This window comes from Enhydra lutris, unplaced genomic scaffold (genome assembly GCF_002288905.1).
Source record: "Enhydra lutris kenyoni isolate GAN:26980312 unplaced genomic scaffold, ASM228890v2 scaffoldscaffold5, whole genome shotgun sequence".
NCBI lineage: Eukaryota > Metazoa > Chordata > Mammalia > Carnivora > Mustelidae > Enhydra > Enhydra lutris.
The window spans coordinates 42,426,586-42,432,524 of record NW_019154089.1 but is presented as its reverse complement, the minus strand read 5'-3'; the positions used below and the strand labels follow the sequence as shown (position 1 = coordinate 42,432,524).

The 5,939-nt window shown below is 40.2% G+C and overlaps 1 pseudogene; it reads left to right on the top strand.

The window, feature by feature from the left end:
• Positions 1–229: 229 nt before the first annotated feature.
• LOC111140771 lies at positions 230–1,396 on the top strand (annotated as a pseudogene).
• The last annotated feature ends 4,543 nt before the right edge of the window (positions 1,397–5,939 follow it).

Sequence of the window (5,939 nt, the reverse complement as noted above, 5' to 3'; positions counted from 1 at the left end):
GAAGATTATCTTAAATGTTTTTGGGGACCCTTGGGCTGGTCGTATACTCCTGAACATATAATTTTTGGTAGACACACATAATTATACAAAGGAACTTTGTTTTATTTCTAGTTTACCAAATGTTTTTGTACTTAACAGATTCTTTTGAATCAATCGCTCCTGATCAATTACTTTTAAAAGTAAAATTTAAATAGAAATTGCATCAATTTATAAATTCCATGCACTCTTAATGTCCCCAGCATGGCCTCTTGTCTCCTCCATTATGCTGCTGCTGTTGAGCAACATGAGGCTGGTGGGGTCTGGCCCCAGCCTCACCCTGGCCCCAGAGCTGTTGCTAGGCCCTTGGCAGGCTCCCTGGCTTCTGACCCACACCCTGGGCTACATGGCCCATCCTGGCCTGCTCCTGAGTCAGCTGCTCCTGCCCACACTGGGTCAGTGCCAAGAGGGCAACCTGGGCACATGGCAGCTCCTGCATGCCTCTGCCCTGTTCCCCTTGACTGCTGGGCTAATAGGTGTGCTGCTGACAGGTCTCGGGATGTCCAGTGCCACGGTTGGCTACACCTCCGTGCCTGTCCAGCTGGCCATGCTGGCAGAGAAGAGTTACCCCTTAGACCTCCCCAGGGATTCCTATCACTGTGGCTGCTGCTATGGCTGCTGCTGGCCTTACACCGCTGCTCAGCTCTGAGCCACCCTTCCTGTAGCTATTCTGCAGCCTACTTGGGGCCTGGCTTATGCAGCTGGGACTATGCAGCTGGGACCTTGCAGTGGCTAGAGCTCTTGGAGCTGAAGCCATAAGCGCTGCAGGAGGGCCTCTTGTGCAGGGCCCTGGCAGGGCACAGGCCACTCCAATGCCTTCCCACCCCAAGTGGCCTGGCTGAGCTGCCTGCCTAGTCCCCATCCAGTTGGAGTGAGGCCTCTTGCCCCTGGATTTCCTTACATGGCCTCCCATCCCATAGTGAAGGCTCAGCCCCGCTCCTGCCAGGCCTGGGGCCTGGGTAGCAGATCTGGGAGGGCTCCTGAGAGGGGAGCCCAGCCTGGGCTTAGCCCAGCTTCTCCTCAGGGACTCCACTGTGGGAAGCCCGAGAGGAAGAGATGCTGCAGGAGGGGATCCAGGCATCACTCGTGAGGAGCCCGCACAGGGTCCTGAGAGCCCATGATGGCTGCCTAAGTCCAGTCTCCTCTCTGCAGCTGCAGCAGCTGGAGCACATGGGTTCCCCACAGAGCAGGCAGTGGTGGCATCGACAGCCATGGACTGCATGGAGGGTGCTGTGAGTCACTGCTGGCTGGGGGCGTGGGGGGCGAGGTGGGCACGGAAGTTCTAGTGACTCGGGGTAGGGGTTGCTTGCCCACCCCCAAGGGCCCTGGTCCTCTGCAGCACAGGCAGACCCTCAGGTGACCACAGGCTTGGCCTGTGGGTGGGTAGTCTACCCAAGCCCCAGTTCTGTCTGCAGAGACTCACAGTGTGATATAGGAGAGCCCCCCATCCACACTGCACCCCACACTGGCACTGCCTAGAATAAATACCAGTTTGCTTCCCCCCCCGAAAAAGTATTATCATATATATTATCTTCTAAATAGTCACCTTACTAAATTATTTTGTTCATTTTAATAGTTTTTTAATTGACTTTCCAGGATTTTCTATGTAGAAAATCACACAAATTGTAACTAATTGTGACTTTTTTTTGATTCTCCCTTTCTGATATTTATTTCTCTTATTTAAGTTCTTGTTTTATCACATTTGGCCCCACATTTTCATGTAATAATCATGGTACTTAATTTGAAACAACAGAATAAACCAGACTCTGGTAAATTTTGGCAAAACAAAACAATAAAAATAGCTCAAGGAAAACTGGAGAGCCATATTTGGAAAATAAGTGTGATATTAGTGGAGGAAAAGAGAAATATTCAGTGAAGAATAGAGAGACAAAAAGAGACACTCCTGTACATGAGAATATACACAATGTTTCAGAATAGTGAGGAAGAGAAAGATAATCCAATAAATTAGAGGCTAATGTGTTATCCACTTTGATAGATATATTTAGGTTCTTATCACACACATCATATGAACTGATAAATTCCAAATTCATGAGAGTTCTAAAGATAAAACTATAAAATTGTGTAAAAGCTATAGGATTCACAAATTATCTTAGGGATAGAAAAGGACATTAGAAATACAGAAAAAGACTGATATTTTTGACTACATAAAAATTTAAAGAAAATTTATACATGATGAAAGACACCACAAGATAAAAACAAAATACAGATTAGGAGAAAATATGTACAGTGTGTCATCTATAAACAGTTAATATCCCTAATATTAAAAGAGCACCAATATGTTGGGAAAATTGGACAGCCACATGCAGAACAATGAACCAGGACCATTTCCTTACATGATACACGAAAATAGACTCAAAATAGATAAAAGACCTAAATGTGAGATAGGAATCAATCAAAATCCTAGAGAACACAGGCAGTAACCTCTGTGACCTTGGCCATAGCAATTTCTTGCTAGACATGTCTACAAAGGCAAGGGAAACAAAGGTAAAAATGTACTACTGGGACTTCATCAAAATAAAAGGCTTCTGCACAGCCAAGGAAGCAGTCGACAAAGCCAGAAGACAACGGACAGACTGGGAGAAGATATTTGCAAGTGACATATCAGATAAAGAGTTAATATCCAAAATCTATAAAGAGCTTATCAAACTCAACACCCACAGAATAAATAATCCAATCAAGAAATGGGCAGAAGACATGAACAGAGTACAAAATCATCAATACAAATGATAAAGACTCCACTTTAAAATAAAGTGGCATGGGATAAATTTGGGGCCATATATAAATGGATTAAGATTAGTCTTAAAGATCTGGGTAAGAAAGAGTTCATTGCACTTTCTCAGCTTTCTTTGTGAGTACCCAAATAACAAAGATCTCAGTTCATAGCTTCTGCAGTGAATTTCTGCAAGGATCAGAAATAAAAAGGACAGATAGAACCATCAGCAAAGTCAATGGCACAGACGCAGCCTGAAAAGCAAGTTCATTCAGATCAGGGCGCCCTTGGAGAACCCACGTGTACAACAAGTTCTTCAGAGTCTCAGCATCTTCCAGACCTTTGAGGGGACAAACTACATTCTCCATCTGTTTGTAGCCCAGCCAGCCTTCTTAGCCAAAAGAGAAGAGCTCTGTTGTCTTGGGATGCTTTGAAAAAATATTTTAGAAATGCTGGTCCCTTTGTTGTTGAAGCAAAGAAATAGGGCAGGCCAGGGCAAGGGCGTGAGTCTGAGTAAACGTGCCCCAGCATGCTGGCAAAGAGGATCTGGAAAGTTTTGCCACCATCGTGGAATCAGGTAGGATGGCCAAAATACTGGCTGCAACACCTGGAAGACAGTGTCGCTGATCTCTATGCCATGGTGCTATCCTCTCCAGTACTTCCATAAACTCGGCAGAGATAGCTCCGTAATTTACAGGACCCAGTGCAGAATGGAAGTGTGAGGTCTCTGTTCAAAAAGCAAGAAGAAGTTATGTTACAAGTACTAAACTATAAAGCTTTTTACCTTTCTTCTGTGGTCTCGCTCTGGAATTCTCCTGCCTTTTTTATTTGTTCTGTAATGTTCTAAGTAGAAAAAGAAAAAGTTAAGTACTAGAAAGAATTTTACCATTCATCTTTATATTGTTCAATACCAGATTAGATGCAAATATAAGAATGTATAATTTCCATGCAGAGTCACTGAAATTACACAATTCATATGCCATAGTTTATACCTACATGTTTTTGGTTCTTACAAAGTGAGTGTAATGTTGCATAAAAGTAATTATGCTGTTTTTATTTTGCTTCTTGGCACATGCACATTCCACCAACACCCTACCTTCAACTTATTGATGAGCAAGGAAGAAATGAAAGGGAAAAGACCTAAGGGTTACCCTTTCTTCCTTTATGTCATTTTCAGTGTAAGTGCCAATGAGGATGGATAGTTTACATGTATTGATTCCAAAGGTGATGCATTCTTTCATCCAGCATTTATTAATGGAGATTATTTGACAGTAATCTATCAAATTTAAGAGATTACAATGTACATATAATAAATACATATTATATCTCAGTATTTGTTTTCCTGAATACATGAGTCAAGAGATCTTAAAGAAACATATTAAGTTACCCTTAAGAGTTACTCATAAATTGAGTTAAATATACTGATGAATGATTCATGTCACATATATGAAAGTGAGTACTAAAAAAAACACAGATATTTTGGATACACATGTAGACCTTTGCGGGCACATGCACACATATGCACATGTGCGTACACACACACACACACACACACACACACACACACACACTCATGTATTTATTCAACTTTTCCTCCAAACTGAAAATGAATGCATTGTGAAAGACTAAATTCCTCATAGGCTCGTAGGGCAAAAATTCATCTTCAGTTTACAATTATTATGTGTACTATCTATAAAAAATACTGCCGTTTCTTTACAAAATATTTTGTTTTCAGTAAAGATTATATAACATAATAAAACTTTAGAAACTATAAAGATAACATATTTAAAGTTAATAAAACATTTTACTTACAAACGTTATCAGGAATTGCTCTATGAATATATAGCAAAAAAATTTTAATTAGCCCGTATCTCTATTTATGTATTTTAAAGATTTTATTTTTTTTAAGTCATCTGTCTACCCAATACGGGGCTCGAACACACAACCCCAAGATCCAGAGTTGCATGCTTCACAAATTGAGCCAGCCAGGCACCCCAGCCCCAGCTCACTTTAAAAGCGATACTATTTGGCAGTTTCTGGAGAGCTTTCAAATAACTGATTATGCCCACTGGTGACCCTACCTGTTTCCTATTTCAACAAAGCGTTTGTCTTTGAAGTGGAGTATGTGAGATCAGATACTGCTCCTCAAGGAACTGAAATTCTAGACACCTGCCCTTCAGTTTCACTTCTCTGTAATCCACTCAAGTTTATAAAAAGGAAGAGAGGGTAGCATCTACACACAAAGGAAGAGAAGAGTGAAAGAGAAGACAAACCTTCGCGAGTTTATTACTAAAGAATGCCCTAGGTGGCGTTCGCTTTCCTCCATGATTTCAGCTCTTCCACTAACTGTGTACACATTTCCAGAAGGGAGTACTAGCCTGGTTAGCATCTCTGCGCTCACAGTTACTATGTCCTTGACACCAAGAGCCAAATGTTTTTCTAAAATTTGAATTTCATCAACATTATACTATTTTACAGTGATTTCATGCTATTGGAACACAGCTTTTAGTATTACTTCTTGTTTTCTATATAACATCTTCTATTGGTCTGAATTATAATTAATCATATAAAACACTTTTTAAATATTTTGCCTCTTTTGTTTGCTGGAAAGAATATTCAGAGATTCTTAGTTAGCAAAACAGTAGTGCCCTCTTGGGTTGGAAGGACATGACATGCTCTTAATATAACTTCATTTTAAGTCTCTCTCTCTCTCTCTCTCTCACACACACACACACACACACACAAACACATCTATATAACTAAAAGTAGATATCTAAAGATATATACACACTTATATAGGTATGTATATAACATATATATTCATACATATTATTTCAAACTCATATATATGATAAAATTTTCGGTTTAAGTATCCCCAAGAATGTGATTGGAAAAGTCAGAAATATTTGACTGAAAGTACAAATTCTTCATGCAAAACAGAATGTAAGGTATATTACTCTTTAAAATATGAAGCTATATATACAACTTAAAAGTTAACAGAACCTTTTAGGTGGTGAACTGACTAGTGTTAAAATAGCAACATAATCCTGTCAAATGGCTGTTCCATTTAACTCTAATTTTCCCAGTCTAGGGTAGAACCTGAGCTTATTTCAATCTCTCTCATTCTCAAATCAAACTATATACTAAAAAAAAAAAAAAAAAAAAAAAAAAA